Source organism: Rissa tridactyla, chromosome 2, assembly GCF_028500815.1.
Source record: "Rissa tridactyla isolate bRisTri1 chromosome 2, bRisTri1.patW.cur.20221130, whole genome shotgun sequence".
Classification (NCBI taxonomy): domain Eukaryota; kingdom Metazoa; phylum Chordata; class Aves; order Charadriiformes; family Laridae; genus Rissa; species Rissa tridactyla.
Window position 1 is genome coordinate 96,857,695 of NC_071467.1, and position 20,649 is coordinate 96,878,343.

General features: G+C 44.3%; 1 protein-coding gene across 22 annotated transcripts in view; it reads left to right on the forward strand.

Moving 5' to 3' along the window:
• ATXN1 (ataxin 1) overlaps positions 1–20,649 on the forward strand; it is a 372,412-nt gene that overhangs the window by 207,264 nt on the left and 144,499 nt on the right. For 19 of the 22 annotated variants that reach the window (XR_008465091.1, XM_054193108.1, XM_054193098.1 and 16 more), the window contains one exon: positions 5,702–5,826. The exons of the other annotated variants lie outside the window; for them this stretch is intronic. The gene's annotated coding sequence lies outside the window, so the exon portion shown is untranslated. The remainder of the gene's footprint in view (positions 1–5,701; positions 5,827–20,649) is intronic. 22 annotated transcript variants of the gene reach the window in all.

The window sequence follows — 20,649 nt, forward strand, 5'->3', positions numbered from 1 at the left end:
GTTGCTAGCCAAGCTGCTGGCATAGTCCTGCTGATCTCAAAAAGTAAGACCAAAATACAGTGGTGCCGAGCTGGTGGTTGTGGCTTAGTCAGATTTCTGTTCTAAAAAAAGCTTTTGGTCAGGCCTCCAAAGTTTCCTGCAACAAAGGTCACCACAGGTTTCTGTTGAAGTGTCCAGTGCTCTCTGGCATTGGAGATCTGTAAAGGTATAAGGAATTTGATTGTTCAGTATTTCTATATAGCAGCAAACAACTATATCTCAAAATCCAACCTCATAGAAGGTAAGGTGAGCTGGAGTATGTAAAGCAGAAAGTAATGGGGAAAAAAATACCAGATTCATCTGTCCCAAGAACATGAAATTTCTTCTTTTTTCTAGAGCCCTTGCATTTGAAGACCTCAGTATGTGTCTGGCTGTTGCAGACAATGCCATACTTCATTTTCTTAACATCTCTTTCTAAGCTCTACGTGCCCTTTAGCAGAGAGGCACTAACCTGGTGCTTTTCATGGGCAAAAATCTGAAGTTTTACAAAAGGGTGTTACTGTCCAGACCAGCTTGGGCCGTGAGGGGGTGGGTGGATGGTGTTCAACTCTTCCTCTATTGGCACTCGTGGTTTTCAGGAGCCGAGGAGGCTTGTGCCTCGGTGGGCGCAGGCAGTCGTGTGGCCACAGGAGGAGTCAGCTGATGCGGGGTGCAGTCAGTCTCTCCCAGGCCTTCTCGCTGTCCTCAGATGCTGGGGTAAGGAGGCGCTTAAGAAGAATCACTGAAGAAACGATTACGACTTGGAAAGACCTAACGCCCTTCTGGGTAAGCAGGAGAGCGTGGCTCTTGTGGTTACCTTTTAATGGTAAACAGACCACGACAAGGCCATGGGGGTGGTGAGTGAGGGCTGACAGCCCTTGCTCCAAAAATCATAGTATCATAGAATGGTTTGGGTTGGAAAGGACCTTAAAGGTCATCTAGTTCCAACCCCCCTGCCATGGGCAGGGACACCTCCCACTAGACCAGGCTGCTCAAAGCCCCATCCAGCCTGGCCTTGAACACTTCCAGGGATGGGGCATCCACAGCTTCCCTTGGCAACCTGTTCCAGTGCCTCACCACCCTCACAGTAAAGAATTTCTTCCTAATATCCAATCTGAATCTACCCTCTTTCAGTTCGAAGCCATAACCCCTCATCCTGTCATTACATGCCCTTGTAGGCCCCCTTTAGGTACTGGAGGCTGCTATAAGGTCTCCCTGGAGCCTTCTCTTCTCCAGGCTGAACAACCCCAGCTCCCTCAGCCTGTCCTCGTAGGAGAGGTGCTTCAGCCCTCTCATCATCCTAGTGGCCGCCTCTGGACTCACTCCACAGGCGCATGTTTCCACTTGGCTCCAAAAATCATGCGATAAAGTCACTCCTGGCTGTTAGGGGAAAAAGGGGAGATTATGGAGTTGGTGCTTACTAGCAGAAGGCAAGAAAAAGAGTAAATACCAAGTGAGAACATGTGCCTGAGCCTACCAGATCCTCGGCAGAGGGAAGGGAAGGCAGCAGGCCTGTTTCTGCAAGCCTGGGGAAACGTGTCCCTGTCCCTGTGACGGGAGGTGCGCAGAGAGCCCAGCGCCGCCATTTCTCCATTCTTCAGAGGACTGAGATCGCATTTTAGCACTCCGCTTTGCTCTGATCTGACCTTGGCTCTATCCTGTCACACGTGGTAGTACCACGGTGGTTTTGTCCAGGCCCACCCCAGAACTGCTTGCCCCGGGGATGGTGAGGGATGCCAGCAGTCCTGTACATTGCCTAGACTTGGAGGTGGGCAAGCCTGCCCCAAATCCAAAAATACAAGCAGAGTCTTTCTCTGTAGTTAGTCCTGGGGTTTCATTTCTTTTTTTGCTTGATTCTTTGTTTCCACTGGTGTGGATTTTTATCAGTTTTGAGCAGAGTCAAGTAACACAACGAAACGTACAAGTTGGCTAGAATGGAAAATGGGCTCTGTCTGTTAAGCTCCATCAGCCCTTTGGAGAGGCACCACTGTGAAATGAAGGAAGGCCGGGAGGGAAAAGAGGGGTCCCACTGGTGGCGTTTCGTCAGGCTGCTACTCTCACGATATTTGATTTTCTTAAGGTCCCAAGCTGCCAAAGCAAGGGGTATTGTCTGTCTTGGCTTTTGTTAAAAAGCAAAATATTTCTGCCTTCTGAGTGCAAACCTGTTGCATTCCTATGGCTCCGAAGCCAGAAAGCAGGGAAAAAAACATCATGATTTTTGTCCAGTCTCACAGTTTTTGAGGGAAGTACCATGTTTTGAGGAGATGTATGCTGATTGACCATCATTTAGTTCTTGGGGGTTAGCAGTACAGCACGCTGCAGGTATGACATGCTGCTGTTTTCAGGGGTTCCTGGCGGAATTCATCTGCTTTGCAGCTGGCAGGGTTAATGCCACGTGTATGGGAGGAGGAAGGGTGATTTGTACTTCAGAGTGAGCCTTCATTTAGCTCTGCTGGGTGCTAGGGAAGCTGAGCACTGTCTCATATATTGCACTGGGAAGAATGGAAAAGCTGACAAAATACTCCTATAATTTGTTTGAAGCTGCATTCATTTCTCCAGAAGGGGGAGAGTGGAGTAGTTGGATGCTGGGAAGAATGTGTCTAATTCAGGACTCTTTCTTTCCTCCCTGACTTGAGCCTGGACACTACGGAGAAAAATCAAGGCATTTAGAAATGGGCTGTCAAATCTGCTCATGTGTGCTTTTGCAAAGTCCAGCATATCTGACTGTCAAATGAGACTTTCTACATGTGGCTGAATAGTTCTGTATTAAGAGTTCACAGTTGTTTTTGATAGTATTCAGGTTACTGAGCAAATATCATAAATGCACAGGGTGCAAGCCATGGGTGGACAGTGACTGCAGGAAGAGCACATGTGTGCATGGCAGGCCTGCTGCTGCTTTCTGATCATGAAATTTGGCTCACTGTAACATGATGTAGCAAAAAAAAAAAAAAAAAGGAGGGCAGAACCAGTTTAAAGTATTTTTGTTACATTGAATTTTTAGTGTTTTATCCTGTGCTGTATAAATTGTTACCTCTTTTTTGTTTGGTTGGTTTGTTTGTTTGTTTATTTTAGAAAACCAGAAAATGTCCTCCACCACAGTTAAATCTCTTTCCATTAGACAAACGCTGATTTGCTGCTCCTGTTTCTGTAAGGATCAGATGGGCAATGGAAGCTGTACAGCAAATTAATGTATGCTACTCGAGATAGTAAAATGCAGGGCCACAATAGGCCTTTTTTCAGCAGCTGTAAAGCTGTTGTGTGACTACAGTGAATCCATTCAGTCTCCCCCACGCTTGCTGGGAGTGCCCAGGAGAAGAGAGTTGTACTAGTGAAATGACTATCCAGCAAAACGGTTTCAGAGGGATAGGCTAATGACTCACTCCTCATTTTGATTTACAGGGTCTTTTTCTGTGGACGTGGAGTTTCAGCCTCACGTGAGTTCAGAGATCTATAACTTTGTCCACATTACCAGATTATCCACTAAATCAGTATGGGTGTTGTGTTACTCACGTCACCCCCTTTGAGATGGGGGAATACTGTTATCTTTGCTGTAGAGGACGGGGAAACGAGGCACAGGAAAATTGGGGTTAAGTGACAATGTGTATTAGGAGCCAAACTCTTACACTTTAGATGCACTGTAGCAGCTCAAGTGCCATTCAGAGCTATTTCAGCCCTTCAGGAACTGTTACATAGCATTTGCCCATAGGTCATCCAAAAAGCCTGGAGGATAGCTGGGAATCTGTCCCTCAAACAACATTATTTGTCTCTTTAAACAGAGCATTAAAAATGTAACTATGTAAGTGAAAACAGGAGGATTTTATGCTGATTTTGATCTTAATATAGAATCCCCGTCCACCTTGTATTTGAGTCGGGGGAAAAAAATGAGAGGCAGAACGTAGTTGATTCAGCAGAGTGACACTCTGTAAAATAATCCCTTTAACACTTTTTTCTTAAATTAAGAACGGTTTCTAGGTGGCATGAGTCATGGACAGAGTGTCCTCATTTCACTTTGAACCTCCAGCCTTCTCTGGATTTGTGTCACAGCTTTAGAGGGCTTTGTCCTCTTCCTGCAAGTCTGTAGGCTTGGCTGTTGCAACCTTTTACTCACGTTGAGTGAGAGCAACGCTCCTTGAAGCAAGCAGCAACACCGTGTAAGCGAGAACAAGCGTGGTGCAGTGGGGGAGCAGGGTAATTTAAACGGAGTTTTTTGGATTTGTTCGTAACGTAAGCAGTTTCGGGGAGTGGTGACATAGACACAGGCTCTGTGCAGGTGTCGAGGGAAGCCTGCTTTCCCCCTTATTTGGATGTTGGTCTTCGCTCTGAGTTTTGGGTTGTTTTCTGCAGGGGGGGGTGTTTGGGAATAAACTGCAATGTAGAAAGCTGTACTACTTTGATTTCTGGTCGCTTTTGGAAAAGTTGTATTTTCTGATGTATGTACAGTCACAGAAGGCAGTGGGTAATGTCTCTGTTTCTTAATTAAAAGCAATGGAAAATATTATTCAGAGCTGTCTGTCTGTCCTAGCTGAGGAAGAAAACCAAAGCAGTCTGACTTCATCCATGCAAGGTCAAACCTTCCTCTTTGCTGTGTTGTGAGAGTTTGTCGGCTTCAATGGGGATAGTCACAGGTGTAGCCCCGGGAATGGTTTGTCTTTCAGGCTTTTTCCAGAGCAAGAATGAGTATAGTTGTTGGTCCTAAAAATTGCTTGTAGAGAAATAACTGGGATGCCTATAATCCAGAGGGGCCATGCAAATGCAAGACTGCGCTCTCAGAGGGAAAGTGAACTCTGCGCTGGCTTGGCAGTGTTTGCTTCTCGTAGCCAGGGGATTTTCCTGCTGACAGAGCCTGGTTTGGAGGCTTACGTACCCAGCCGGCTCCTGGCCTGCCTTGCTGCAGGTATGGGAGAGGGAGGAGGGTGAAACCGGGGGGCGGTGAGAGAGTGTTCTGGTAGCAGCACTCACTGAAAATTTGAAACTCTTCAGACCTTTTTTGGCGATGGTGGAGAATGTCAAAATTGATTGTATTAGAGACCTGCCAGTTTCTCTTACTCATTTGCTTCGTCGCTCCTCCTCCCTTCCTTCCTCTCTCGTCAGCCGGGCTGGGTTTTGTAGTGCTAATGCTGCATTGCTTCTTCAGCACGGCTACTACTTCCCCCACGCCGCTACTACAGAAATACTACAGTAACTCAGTGAAGATTTAGGGAGTTGGCCGCATACGTATTATTAGTGGTAATAACACTGATAGTAATAATAATAAAACTGACGATTGCTCTCCCGTGTAACAGTGTGATATTTTACATAATGATTTTTCTTCTGGTTTGTATCTCTGGGCTTTCTTCCCTTTTCACCTTCATAAATTTGTGGAGTCTGGTATATACAAGATTGTGCTTTAAATATATACTTCGTAGTGTACTATCTTGCAGATTTCAAAAATAACATGTTTTTGAGTGGTTTAAAATGGGGGTTTGGGGTGTGTGTATGTGGAGGGGTGTTGTTGTTTTGTTTTTTTTTAAACTACAGCCCACAGGAGAGCGTTCATGCTGCTTCTGCTGGGGGGAGTTATCACACTTGCTTTAGATAATGAAATACACATTGGAGGAAGGTCAGGGATTTCCCCTGAGCCACCCACCAGTTGCTTGAAATGACATTTTCATTCTGAGTGTTTCTTGTTTTGTTTTTGTTTAAGATCCTGGAGCACAGGGAAAGAGTTTTAATGCAAAACATCAGAAAAGAAAGGCTGCGACGTCTCCTGTGAGAGGGGGGAAAAAAGGAGATTTACAATTGCATCTTGAAACACTCATATGATTTGAGGTAAGTGATTGGAGGGTCTTAAGTTACAGTTAGTTTGTAATTAAATTAATCATTATTTACTTCATACTGTTCTGATATTTCTATCGAAGGCAATAAAAACAGATGGGAGAGGGAGGGAGAGAACTTTAATGGCAAACCTAGAAACAGCAGTAAAAATATGTAATGCGCTTATCTTTTTGAAAATGGGCCCCATGAGGTCCAATCCCACAAACAGGCAATCATTCTAATGTTTATAAGGGTTAAACCCTGATGAAATCAATGAGGCTATTCTCCCTGAAAGTTAGGCATGTGCCTAAATATTTCCAAGTTTGGAATCTATATCATATGGGAACTCTGCAGCAGAAAGCTATCGAAGAACGTACAACGCACAGCCAGAAAAATGCATATACAATTCTCTTACTGTTGGTGATAATGTCATGAGTAATCTGATTTTACAGCATTCTTAACTGATATTTTTGTATTAAATACATAGTTCTCATTTTTATGTTTAAACACCTCATTGAAATACCAAACTTCTTTACAGAGTCTGTAAATTCTACACCAGCTTTAATAATATGTCTGCCTTAATTGCTTCACCAGTGTGTCTTTGAACAAGTAGAGTTAAAAGTATAAAGAAAATAATGTCCCCTTTCATAACTAGAGTTGCAAATTGCACTTGGATATTTGAATAGCAGCCGAACTAAGAGTTTGCTGACTGAGGCCGAATTGTGTTGTCCTGAGTTAATAATTTTTTTAAATAAAGGCAGTCATGAGTCGCTGGGAAAAGCTTACCTTTTCCCTCTAGTCTTCTTTTTTTTTTTGTTTTCATTTCTCATTAGAAAAGAATGACCTCTGAGTCTTTTTTGTTTAGTAAAGAGAAAATGTTACAGTTTTAAAACTTTTAACTACTGAAAATGATACATAAATGGAAACTAAAAACCACCAGCCTCTTTCTTAAATAAAAATTTCAAATTATTTACTCTATTTTGCCCCACGAGTGTGCTGAAGGAGACAAAATTAGTGTAAGAAACCTGCAGAATCAAAAAGACCCACATAACGTGGAAGAAGCAAGGGATACAATCCAACAAATGTGTAGAATGTCAAAACCCTTTGGCTGGTGGTATTTGCAGACATTTGTTGCTTACCAGGTTTCAGAAGAGAGGAGAGCATAGCCGGCCCCTGGTGATTGCTCTGTATTTGCTTTGTAGGAATAGAGCTATTAAGTTTCTTTTGAAATCAACAGGCTCGCTGCAGGGAGCTAAATATTTCCTTTCTGGTCAGTGGACAAGAGCCATTGCTTGGGAAATTGTTATAGTCCCGTAGGCATTTGTACTGATTTATCCAAAAAGTTTGAAACTTTTGCAAATCACTGTAGCCAACTGCATTTTACGTGCAGATCTTTCACTAGGGACTATGAGCCCAAACAGGAATACAAGACACTTTCAGTACAAGTGTGAGGTGATTTTTGCAGTTGTGAAATGAGAATCATTAATGCAAATCTATTTAAACCGCTGCTGTATGGCCTTTAGGGGCTCCGGTTCTTACCCTCCCTTCTCTCCCCCAATCCCTGCAGCTCAGGTGGGGAAATGCCTTGCCCTCTGGAGCAAGCCCTGTTTCAAGCGTAAGGTGACAGTCCTGGCCAAACCAGTAAGAGAGGGGGAAGTGCACTGCAAAGACCTACGTGTAATCGCTCTCAGCCCACCTTTGCTTTCTCTCCATCCCACTCTCCTGGTGGCAAGCATTCCTCCTCAGCTCTGCAGAGCATAAATCAAAATACATTTATTCCTGTCTTTTTTTCCATGGACATCAGACCAGGATAATGTGCATGATTTTCTTTTCACAGCTGCCTTCTTGTTGCTCTCTGAGGAGGCACATGTTGAAGTTCAGGGGAAGGTATCTTCGTACCATCTCTGTGGCCTTTATAATCATTCCATCAGCTCTCTGTTGCAGTCACAAAATTGTTGAATCTTGTTTAGTTTTCTTTGTATTGGAGAGTGCAGGAGCTTATTGGCAGAGTATTAAAGGGAAGTTCTTTGGTGGCGAGAAACGCATTTTAAGATGTGTTAAATTGTACTGCTACTCCTGCCCTTCATTTTTTTTTTATCACGTGAAGAAATAATGCCACCTTTTACGTGCCCGGAGAAGGTCCTGTGGTGCGTGCCAGGGAGTTATGTGGGTGCTGAGCTGAGCAAGCAAAGGGACAGACTTTCTCCTGCCTTGTATTTTTCGCTGGGACTGAATACGGGGGATTGAGCCTGCCCAGATTAAACACATGCCTGTTTTGTTTTGCCTTTCTCTGCTCTTCTTTCAGCTGTCAGCGTGCCATGTTCAGATGGCAGTGATCAGTCACAAATTGTCCCTCATCCATGCTCCTCATTGCTCCTAAACCATTAGTTTTGTGGAGCTCTTCAACAAAGATGGCACCGGTTCGATTTTTTTTTTTTTCTGTTTCTTTTTTCCCTCCCCTAGCTAATGGAAAAAGAGGTTGTTTGTTTGTTTGTGTTTTCCCCTCAAGTCAGCTGCATTAGTTCCCAAAGCAACTTGTGTTAAGTGGAAATGAGGCTTTGATAATATGTGTGCTTGCTGGAGACTCGCTTAGATTTTTTTTATCCTCCCCCCTGCCCCCCCCCCCCCATATGGATCTTTTCAATGGGGCGCCTCTATTGTGAATCAGAAAGAAAGTGCACGGGCTGCCAGGCGCATAATGGAATTGTTCATTTGTTTCTGTAAGTGTGTGTGAGTCTTTGTAAAGAGGAGGTGGTGGGGACAGAGAACGGAGAGCTTTGCTGCGGGGAGCTGGGAGTGTGTGGTGGCACAGCCTCGGGCACCGTTGTGGTGCGATGTGGCTGTGCCCGCTCTGCTCAGCGCTGGTGGGCATTACCTGGGATTTGCACCGCTTAGCATGTCACGTGAACTTGGGTGAAGCTCGTGCAGCCATTGAGTATGCTGGCTCTAAACCACATAAGGCAAAATATTCGAAAGCTGTAGTATTTCCAGCACTTTCCTTAAACCATGTGCGTTGGCTTTCAAAAGAGTGATGTAAATATGAACCATGCCAATACTGTGCTTCCTCACTGAGGCTATTTATTATAAAGGCCGTATGGTATAAGTCATTTTAGTATGGAGTAGATAAGAGGTTGAACCAAAGCCTTGGATCCAAGCCCACCAGCAGCTTTGCAAAAGGCAGGATCCAGATCTGAAGTCAGTGGTTCATGCAGTTTCTAGTAGAGAGTGGTTTTAACTTACTCCATAAAATGGGAGCAGTCAGAAGTTTTAAACTGAGGCTTTTAAACAAGTTCTTGCCTTTTTCTCACCCACCATTATCCTCTGCTTTAGAAAGTTACTGTGAAAGCACACTAGCCGTTTTCTCCAAGCCACTGTGGCCCGGAGACACCAACTCAGGGAGTGGAGAGGGGTCTCTCCCCTGTTTAACAGCCATATGCTTTTTTTTCCAGAGGAGTTTTGCTTCCGAGTTAGACCTCCCTTCTGGAAGAAGGTTTTTGGAGTCGTGGTAGAGGCTTTGGAGGTAGGATCTTGAAGGTTAACAGGCACCAAGAAACAGTTGATCAGCCTGGCACAAAGCAAACCAGGCCATAGTGGCTGGATCCCCCACATCTTAAAAAGCCCTCTCTCATAATACCATAGCTGAATTACAGAGATGGAAAACTATGGCATTGTAAACAAGAAGTTCATAAAGCCTAAACTTTCACATCTAGATAAGGGACTTTGTTCTTATTCTTCCCCTTGTCCTTTGCTCTTGGATGCAATGTTTTTAGGGATTTTCAGTCTCTAGCTGTGCATTTACTAGAGAGGCATCTGGTTACGTGTTACTTTACACATCTGTTACATACGTCAGAGAGTCAAATCCAGCACCCAGAGACTTTACATGGATTTGCGGCACTCCCTGTGGGACTTCGAATCCACAAGCCAATGAATGGCTTATGAGGATAGAAAAAAGCAGTATTTTAATCTACTGCATATATTACTGCAGTTTATTGCGTGTATATTGCATTTATATACTACAGTCCCCTTTGTATTTGGCAGAGAAAAGCTGCTATGGGAAAGACAAGAAGTGCTGGTGAACTGGGAAGTACTTAGGTATGGCAGTTAGTTGCTCCCTCCTAAAAACATAATCTTTCTGTTTAGCAGTACGAAAAACAGTTTTCATGGTGATTGAAACATCTCTAAAAGATACTGCCCAAACACCTGATGTTCTGTATTTCGAACTTAAATTCAGAGTTGTCGAACTGTTGGGGAGATGCCAAATACCTGAGGCAAGCACTGATAGCTGAGGCAAAGCTCAGGCTTTGCAGTTTTGTACTGTTCACAGCCTGTATAGGAAGGATGAGTTAGAAATACGTATCTTTGATTTGAACAGCGTTTCCTTCCCCACTAACCTTGCTGTTCAGGGTTCTGCATTTCTTTTCCTCTGGTTGCTGGTTCTGCAAGTACGTAAAGTTTTGAGAAAACATGTGGCTCCTTAGCTGGTCTTTTTTCGTCATCCATGTAGAAAACAAATGTGATAGATGTTATTTCTACAAACGATGAACTAGGACTACTCATTTGTGTGCTGTGCATGCCAGTGAGCAGATGGACTTAAATTTTAACTTTTCATGTTTTTCTTTTTGCTGTGGTGGGACTGTGCTCTGTGCTGGCGATCCTTGGGTAGAGCGGTCGAGAAGAGCGTTGCTGATAAACTCGTGTGCATGCTGTGTTCTGTTTTGCTGATGCGTAGCGGAGCAACTGCTTGCCATCTAGGGCGGCGAATGATAGCCATCGTAACGGCAGCGTATGTCAGCGGATGCTTGGGAGCCTCTTGCTAGCCCATGCTTAAATCCTGTTGGCAGAGTATAAGAGGGGGGCAGGTAACTCAGGGGTTAGTGCAGAGAAGCAAGAGCGGGGAAGATTTCGTTGAATACAAGAGACTGTGAAAATGCAAATTTGGCAGAAGGCACAGTACGGCAGGAGCCCAAAGGCAGAGCGAGCAGCGTGCTTCCCCTCTGCTGGAGGGCTCTGCAGCTGGAGCCCATGTGGGAGCCCTTTGCAGCCCAGCAGCAGCGCTTTGTGCCCCGATGCGGGGGGAGCCGTGGGTGCGAGGAGTAGCCATCCCCAGGACTCACGGACCCTACGGCCCACCCGCCCTCCGCACCAAGGAGTCCTTCGGCAGCTGGCCACCCTCTCCTCCCCCGGCTCTCTGCGACGTGGTTGCTGTGGCCAGGGTGCTGCAGTTGCTTTGTTTGAAATGATAATATTTTACACTGTTACTGTGGAATACTGCAGTATTTTTTGTAATTACGGGCTGCACGCCAGTAATGTACAATAACATTTTGCTCTTCCTGTGCTGTTGCTACTGTAGGCATTCGTTCCAATTTGGGCTGCGTTTGCAGTACGTGGTTTGTTTTTTTGTTTTTTTTTTTCCTCTAGACTCTGCTCATTATCTATTGTGGATATTTTTGGATTATTCATTTCTACCCACGTCTGTCCGTACAAATCTATCTCAGAAAGCACTTCAGAGAGTGGCAGTCTCCGTTGAACAAGCAATTGTTGTGGCTTTCACAGAATTACGTTCTTGTGAAAGTATGAGGCAAGAATGAGATGAAAACGAAGATGAAAATTACTTTGTAAGTTTAAAAACGGCTATGGTTTTAAAAATATTTCAGGCAGATATGAGGCTAAGCCTTTCTTTGACTGATGGTAAGTGTATTTAGTGATAAAGTCCCAGTCTGCACCAAGCCGTGGGTGGCTGAAATCTTAGGGATGGCAGAATCTGGGAGGCACTTGCCATTGTCAGAGCCTGTAATGATTCTCCGCAGTTTTGGTTTTAACTATCAATTATTTTTTTTCTATTTTATTTCCAGAGGAAAGTAATCATAACTTGGAAGATGATCAGTAGTGTTCATGCCAACGATTGTTTATTAACGTTGTCATGGTCTGGAGAGGAAATTTTAGTGAAAGGGAAATTAAAGTCCTAGACATCAGAGTTCACAGCTAGTCAGCCTCCACGCAGTTTGTTTCTGAAAGGTAGAGGTTGAGTCCAAGAGTAGACGAAGGAGGCAATTAATTTGTTTTCTGATAAATTTGAAATAAAATACAGTGTGTTATACTAAAAGGATTGCGCTTTTCTCGCGTGTAATTTTAGTGTCCTTCTACTGTGCTGACTCACTGAACAACTTCAGTTTCAAGTCTGCATTTGGTTTAAATTACCTCAGAGGCCTGCATTTGTATGCTGCTCTGTAAAGTACTTCTCACGTGCGGTCCAGATTTTTTTTTTGTTTGTTTGGCATTTCAACTGACTTGTCTTTTTTCATTTTCCAGGTCTCTCTTTTACTAACATTTGAAACCAATCACTCTGGTTGCCTGCTTGGGCTGTGTGATAGGCAAAAGCCATGTTGCAGCAACAGATAGAACAAGGAGTGAATCACTGCTTTCCACCTTTCCATTAGATTACCTAAACCACTATGCATAAATATTGCTTTATGTACGATACAGAAGCATGATTATCTCACTGCATTGACGGAACAGTGGTGGAAGTGAATATAATTCTTCTTCTATTACATCTTTAATAAGCAACAATTAAAAATAGTATGTTGGCGTGCCAGAGTAGATGTGTTATTCTGAGAATTTTATTGAAGTCGTTTTGGCTGTTAGACTTAGTTGACATCATGTTGTTCCGAAAAGCTTAAGAATTAAACAGCAGAAAAATCTGCTTTGCTAGGTGAAAGTTAACTGGACAGTAAAATCTGTCGACTAAAAAGATTTAGGTCTGTACTGAGTGCGAAAGGCTGCTTTTTGTCTGTCTTTGAGGGTGAATTTTTTACTATATATTAAAAAAAAATAAATAAATCACAAAGCAGCAGGTTTCTACAGAGCTACAGTTAGGTCCCAGGTCTCTCGACACCTGTGGCAGCAACTCTGAGTCACAGATAGCACAAAGCAGTGAAGCCTAATACTCTCAGTATTCAAAAGCACACCTACGTAGGAGTTTAATTTCAAGTGCCTCTTTTAGCTCTGGGTTCCCCCCCCCCCTCCCCAAACTAACAAAATTTAAGAGTCATTCTTAGAATTTTGCAGAGAAAAATTTTCTCAGCATTTGTGGTTTTGTGAAGGATTGACATCACTTAGAGATCAGAAAATAGCACTGTCAATTTTAGCTTGATGGCATTCCATTCTCTGCTCCAAAAACCTGTGAATAACAATGGATGAGTCAAAGATTTCTTGGAATTTTCTCTTCCCCCCCCCCCCCCCTTGTGCAATTCCATTGCCATTTTTAGCATGGAGGGCAGTTCTCCAAAGAATGCCTGTGTGCTTGAACTGTGGTTTCTTGAACATTCAGAACAAAATCAAGTTGTGTTAGATGATAAAAGTCGTTGTATGTTTCTGTGCATTTTGGTAACATTATGTGAGCTTTATTGAAGAATCCACAGTAAAAGGCAGGAAGCGTTTGATAGGGAGCTGTTGCATCTCCGCTTCAGCAGCATGGAGATCTCCCTATCATGCTGCTTTGTTGTGTTGTGATGATTTTTTGCTTAATTATTTTCTGTGTTTTATCAGCTGTGTTCAGCAAAGTTGCCTGACAAAACAAATTATCAGTGGATTTGGGAGACTTGGACCAGCTTGAAGCACTTGTTGAACCACAGCATCCTTCTGTCTTTGCCTCAGTTTTCTGTGTCAAAAACAAGGATTATGCCTCTTGCATATTTTAGCAGGATGTTGGGAGTAGAAATACTAAGGACAGAGAATTGTGCGGGTATTACTGTTACCTAAGTGATGTGGTATGTTTAAGATAAGCAGTGTTGTCAGCTGTTCTTGGCAAAATCACCGGGGTTACGATGAGTGAAATTTTTAACTCTGAGCATTGTTGTTTTGTTTTTTTTAAATTGCAGAAGTGGCCTGTGTCATGCATATTCTGATATGTCAGAATGAATATGTGAAGTATGAAGCCATATGAAACTGCTGAAGAGCAATGTGAGGGGGAAGCAGATTAAAAGTCATCGTAAAGGGGTGATCTGTACATTTTTCTTCTGCAATAGATAGCTTGTGTTTTACTTAAAATTGGCCAAAGAAAAAGAGAAAAGGGAAAAGTGCAAGTGTCCCCTTAAGAGCTGCTGTGTCAAATTTGAAGAATGATTTGAATTCAGTCATTACAGTGTGAAATGGAGGGATTTTAGTTCTGCTTTAAATTATGCATCTCAAATTAACCTTAGCTGCAGAGTCTCTGCTGACGCCCCCGTAATGACACATTATTGGTACTAATGGCTTCTCTGTGACTTGAGATACAAACAGACATTCTAGACAGAAACATTTCGGCTTTGAACTAAATAAGACACACGGCGTACATTTCCACCTTGGGTTTCTAGTGACAAAGCCCTGCTCTCCTGGTGGCTGGTGCTCGTGAGCTCTTCTTTCCAGCTTCCATGTGCTGCTCCTTGTCCTGGCAGGCAAGGGCAGCTGAGTGAAAACCTGATTCGCAAGCTTGGAAGAGCAGGAGAGCAATAAATTTGGAGTGAGCATGGAGCCCAGCCAGAAGCCGAGCATTGTAGGGAGCCAGGACAAAGACTGGGATGTGGGCAGTGGAGGGGAGGAGGAACTTCCAGCAGATGATAATCTCAGGAGGAAAAGGACCCAAAATTGTGAGGGAAATGGAGAAGAGATGCCAGAACTTAAGGAGGAAATTGCTAAATAAGGGAGGGGTGAGATTAATAAATAATATAAGCAGTAGTGGTTTGTTAACCCTTTATGTGCCTTGCTGACGTGAAAAGGGGCTACATTTTTGGAGCTCTGTGCACTTAACTCTTCCTGGTGAAGCTCACCATCATTGTTTGAAAAACTCCACCTCTGCCTAGAATTTCACTCATGGGTTTTGCAGCTTTCGCTATGCTACTGGTGTATCCCCTGGGACGAGAGGCATAGTTACTCCCCTGCATGTAGCTACTGGGTGGGCAGCCGGAATGTGGCTGTGAATGAGTGAGAATGGCATAGTCTGGGGAGCTCGGAAGATGCACAGTGTTTTACATGTTGATGAAAAAGGAGGGGTGACTTGGCAAGGCAGACACAGAATTTAGACCCTGGCTTCTCTTCACAAAGATATTCACTAGCTCATTGTTTTATCCTCATTTTTTTCAGTGGGATATTGGCTGCCTCCCCTTTCAAGCTGCAGCTGTGGGAATTTGCTTGTTGGCTATGGCAGGAGTGATGGAGAGGTGCTCCTGCCTTTGGTAGTGTCGTGGAGTCTGTTACAGACTGCGTGACATTGCGTGACTTTCTGTGTGGGTCAGCTCTCAGCAGAGAGTGCTGGGGAGTGAGTAACCTTGCAGTATTCTAGACTGAAAGCAGGATGGTATTTGAGTACGTAGAATCAAGTACAGAAAAGTGTTCAGATGCCTCCTTTGTATTCCTCAAAGAACCACATTCCTGAACTGGGATCCAAGACTTAAAAAAAAAAAAAAAAAAGTAGATATGCTATACGTCACATTTACTAATGCATTAGAGATATTCGTATGAATAATTAAAACACCATTTAGGACTGCCGCAGTAATAGAACAGAATGTGTTTTGTCATTTTTCTTTTCTGTTCGTTTTTGTTGATTGATGAATTTATTGATTTCTTCCATTAATTTAGAGGAGGTATCCTAAACATTATTGCAAATTAGCAAGGCTCTGCTTTACATTAATAAGCTGTTGAGAGCACTAATGGAATGAAAAGAAGTTAGAATTCAATAACAAAGGTCTGAAAAATTGAGGCCTAGAACGCATATCTACTATTTCGCATCAAATAGGTTTGTAAAATATTAGAGCCTTTGTTTGTCCTAATTGTTAATTCAAAAAATATTCATTTGATATTAATTATGAATAGCCTAATAGCACATCAGAAAAAATGGAAAATAAAAGCAATGAGCTACCTGAGATTTTCCATTGTATTTGTAGTTAACCTTAAGCTGGTTGGAGTCAGTGGGAACATGTGTGAATTGGAGGGCAGAACTTCAGAGCTAAAGGGAAAAGCAGTCCTTCTGAAACCATGCATGAAAAAAATAAACTTCTGAAATGGCAGTCTGAAAAACACAGACAGGTGTGATCCAAGAGACCTGAAGTAGGAATTGTATTAAATTTCACAAGCACGTGCACACAAAATCTTTGCATATTTCTTAGCTCAGATTTCTTCTGATTTATGTTTTTGATTTTTTCCTTATTATTTGCATTTAAATTTACATTTACTTCATTAACCTGTTTTCTCATCTTTTTTCCTACCGTCAGAAATACCTGCTAGAATGTATGTTAAATATGAACACTTAAAAACTGTTAGGTCAGTGTTGTTGTGATTCTTTTTCAGGGCTGCGTTTCTTGGTTTTCCAGCTACAATGGGCAATTTGTTGTAACACGAATTAGTATCATATGTTTTGTTTGGTACTATTGTTTTAGCTGTGCTTGGAATATGCGTTTTCATGTGTATTTTTGGGCCCAGTTTTGGATGCAATAATATGATGACTGGTAATGAATGATACTTAATCTGCTGGGTTGTGTTATCTTCTGAGTGTTTGTGATGTGTCATGTCTGATGGTATGCATTGGCCTTCCCCCCTTGTGCGTCTTGCTGTGTACTCTTGAATTTATTTGTCATTTTACACGTTATTAACATCATGGGAATTATAGTCGATGACAAAAAGAACATAAAATACAGTGGGTGCTGGGGCTGCCTTTCTTTTTTGTCTTTTATTGTTTGGTTTGGATATGGTGTGAGTTGGGTGTGTTTCGTGGGTTTTTCTCTGCTTTTTTCTTCCCATTGGTGAGCAACGGGAGGGGAGCAGTGCTGTCAAGCCAGACCTCTGCTCATCCCACGAGCCTCATGCTAGTAACAATACATACTTACTTCTTACCTAGTGTTCTTTTAAGACTTAGCAAACAGGAGCCTCATGTCTTGTAGTGTCTAGCAGCTCTCCTGCACATGTGCCATCCCAAAGCCACGTTTCGTTTGGGGCAGGGGTTGGCCACATGCGTTGCTTGTGCTCTTGGCTGCCTCTCTTGGGAGGCAAGAGTTGTGCTGTCAGGGGCATGTGCTTCTGCCTACCAGCTGCCGGCGATGCCCAGGCTTTCCTGGGGAGAAAGAGTTAGTCTGGCTATAGACACGGCCACTCATTAGTCTAGGTTTTAGCCCTGATTCTAGGGAACGGTTACCGCTGTGGGCTTAATCGGAGGTGCCTTGCTCTGTTGCCATAATAGAAAGTGAGCTATAGAAACTGTCTGCTGCACAGGGGGAATGTAGAATAGCTCTCTCAGTATGGAAAGTGCTGTATGAAATTGTTCCACTTACTGTTGTTGCATGTAACACCTACAATGACTATAAATGAAGGATATTGGGGGGGGGGGGTGGAAATCGTATTATTTCAGTTAGTTTACTTTGTGCATATTTGACAGCCCTCTGTGTATAGTCAGTTACATAATTTCCTGGGATAGTCAGATTTCTCTTTATTTGTGTGGCTCTTTCTCTCGGCAATAGGGAAAGAAAATACATTAGGGATCAGAAAATGTGGCTGTAAAGCCAGGAAAAATTGTCCGCAACCTCAAGAAGAGATCTAAGCACATGGAACTGCTTTTGACTCATCTTCCAAAAGCAACTCAATTCCGGAATAATAGTGCCCTTTCAGGCTATGTTTCAAGATGGTATGATTGTGCTCAGACAGGAATTAGAAGAATCGATAGCAAGCCCAACACATCCTTTCTTTTCATGACAGGTTCGCTGATTGCCACCAGAGCAATAATAGCACACTGGTCAGCATAAACTCCAGAAGCAGTAGTCATGGATTTTTGTCTCCGTCGTAGCATGTGTTTAGGGTTACGCTGTTTGTTGTGGTGGGTTTGCACCCGTAGTCCGTGGGGAAGGAGAGATGTTTTTTCCTACCTTCCACTCTGTCTTGCTTTTACTTTTCCATCTTGAGTTGGGGCTGGGCTGTTTGGTGTCTTTCCAAGGACAGAGCAGGGCAGGGAGAGCATGCCTAGCCAAAAAGATAAGAGAATAGGTCATTTTGAGATACCAGTGTTTCATGAGGTGTGCGTGTTTTGCTGCGTATCCTGCTTAGGAACTAATAAGGAGAAAGATTTTCCCTGGGTGTGTGTCAGGCACCCTTCTGCATCCAGGCTGTGGTGGAGCTGAGCGTGGGGTTTCTTTTCTTCAAGGGAAGGCCCTGTGCTTTTGCTGTGTTTTGGAAGCCTGACATGGCAGCGAGTTGGTAACCTGTGTACATGTTGTTGGGTGGTGTTTTTCTTTTCGTCTGCCTTCCTTGGTTAACTGAAGCTCTGTGACTTTTTAACCTGCTGTCCGTAGGCCGTTGTTTTACAAGCTCATTAAGGTGGCCGGGATGGTGACGGCAGCAGTCCTGCCCTCCCTCCCCCCGTGGGTACTCATTAGATGGCTTCCTTGTGCTGACATAAGCGTTGTGTAGTCGTGCTCTGAGCCAGGCCTGGGAAAGGAGCCAATTCAAAAATAATCCTTCAAAAAAAAAAAAGAAAAAAAAAAAAAGGTATGTTTTCAGCAGGATCTGTTCCTGGATCTAGCTCACCATCTCTCACACTGTCCTGGAAAGCGTGAGGGTTTGCACTGGCACGAGGGGAGGTGGTCAGGGGTGCTGCTGCTGGTGGCAGGGACGCAGGGATGCTGCCTGCTCATGTGGCATCAGCCCGAGGAAATGGGGATCTCGTGAGTGTGCTGCCTGTCCTTCCTCAAGTCCGTTGGCCCGGCTGCATTTCTGATAATTTCCCAAACTACGAGGGTGCTTTTGGCCAAATTTGCCTGAAAGGCAGTGTTTGAAAATGTGAAGACCCCCTGAGCTCAGTGATACATGGTGGCTGGTAGACGGATCCAAGTCAACTCTCCCCAGCCATAAAAAGTTGTTAGCAGGGGCTCAGCTGCTGAACTCGTCAGGTCTCCTCTTGAGGCACCATCCTGCCATCCCAATTTGGGTTGAATTGCACCCATTTTGGGGGGGGGGTGTCAGCTGTTAAACATCTGAGAGGACTGCATAGTGCTCTCTGGGGTGACTGTTCATCTCAAGGGGCAGGAGCAGTTCACTCACTAGGCCCTGACTGCGGTGTGGGGCTGCACTTCCAGTTGTGGGGTGGGGAGGTTTTTCATTTGTTTTCTGGTTTTTGGTTTTTTTTGTTTGTTTTTTTTTTTTTTTTTTTTAATTCCCTCTAGGGATCAAAATTTATAGAAGCTGAGAAAGTTTGGAGGTGAGACTCCCTTTGTTTTTTGTTTGGGTGGACAACTATTTAACCCTGAAGTCAAACAGGTCTTTCTAGCCCCACCTCTGCGTAGCTTCCCTTGAACGCCGGGTGACATCTTTGTGCCTCGTTGGGTCCGGCTTCCATCCCCGTGGGGCTGTGCTCCTCTTTGGCTGGTGTGCCCCTGTTTCACCTGCCCAGCCCGCCCCGCTGCTTGGGCAGCCCTGCTCTGCACCGCCGCCGAGGAGCTAATATGAAGACACATATTGTGGTTTCCTGCTGTTTTGCTTTGTAACCAGTCCACTGGTAAATATAGCTTGTGTGTGGTTATAAATTCATTCTCTCATTATGGGTGGTTGTTGTGCAATAATTATGTAGAAATTACAACTGAGGGTTGTTGTGGATGGTTTGTGTTTTCTTTTTTTTGTTTATTTATTTATTTCTGTGCTTGACATGCCCTGCAGTGGGAAGGGTAGGCTTTGATATCTGCCTAAGAACAGGGCCACAAGCAGGTGTCAGGATTTGGCGTGGGCACAGGCACCGTCTCGCAGGCTGCTGACTTCTGTGTGGCTCCCTTTGCATGGCTACACGGGTGCTGCAAAGCAAATAGGGAACTGCGCTATTCAGAGACCTTTTTATTCCTGCTTTACTCCGTGGGCAGGCATGCTGTCCCTCCCTGCAGGTTTGGTACAGTACATGTGTTTATTCTGAAATGAACCTGTCCCGTCTGTTTGGAGGTGGTGGTGGTACGCTTCCTGAAGCCATTGTATCTCTGGCTGCTTCCAGTCCTGCTCTCAGGGCAAGGTTCTCTGGGTCCTGCTGCCTGGCATGGGCTTGTGCCCCCAGCAGAAGTGCTCAGGTCCTGCTCCCTGGAGGTCTTCCCTTCAGACGGAGTCCCTCCCGCAATCCCTCTCTCTGTTGGGATGTGGAATTAAAATAAGGGTGGGTTTTTTGTTGATCTCTTCCCCCCCCCACCCCCCCCTTAATTTAAAATTCCAGTCAAGCAGATCCAGAACAACACTGCTTGTCCCTGCTGTGTTCTCATTTTCCTCCCATCCCTCCTTTAATTTTACATTATCCCCTGCGCTATGTTTGCAGGCCATATGTGTCCTTTGAACTCTGAAGAAGCTGTGCCAAAAGGAAGCTTTCCTCTCCTCCCCTCCTCCCATCATGGAGCTGCTCTTAGATAATTGCAATTAGTATACAATGCGGAGCAAAACCCAGAAGTGAAGTTCATGGGTGAGCGTCTGCAAATTTCCCCAAGAGCTTCAGCAGCGCTTGCGATCGGTCTTTGCTTTTTGCTCTTTAAACCTGTGCCAGTTCCTCCAGTCTGAAACGGCCGCTCCTGCTCTGGGAGGCGTTCGTAACCCGAATTTGCCTATTGTATCCCTGGTAAGGCGTGGGGATGGCATGAAGCGGCTGGCGGGGTGCCATGGCTCCGCCAGGGCCTCTGCGTGAAGGAAGGTGGAGCTGCCCGTCATTGTGTCACGGCTCTCGGCAGAAGTAAGACAGGGAAAGAAGCGGCTTCAGGAGCCTGCTGTAGTAGGACAAGCCCTTCGGCTGTGTTCCTGAGGAGAGGCGGGCAGGTTGCCTGCCGCACGCTGATGAGAGTGGGAAAAGTAAATCTCGTCCCA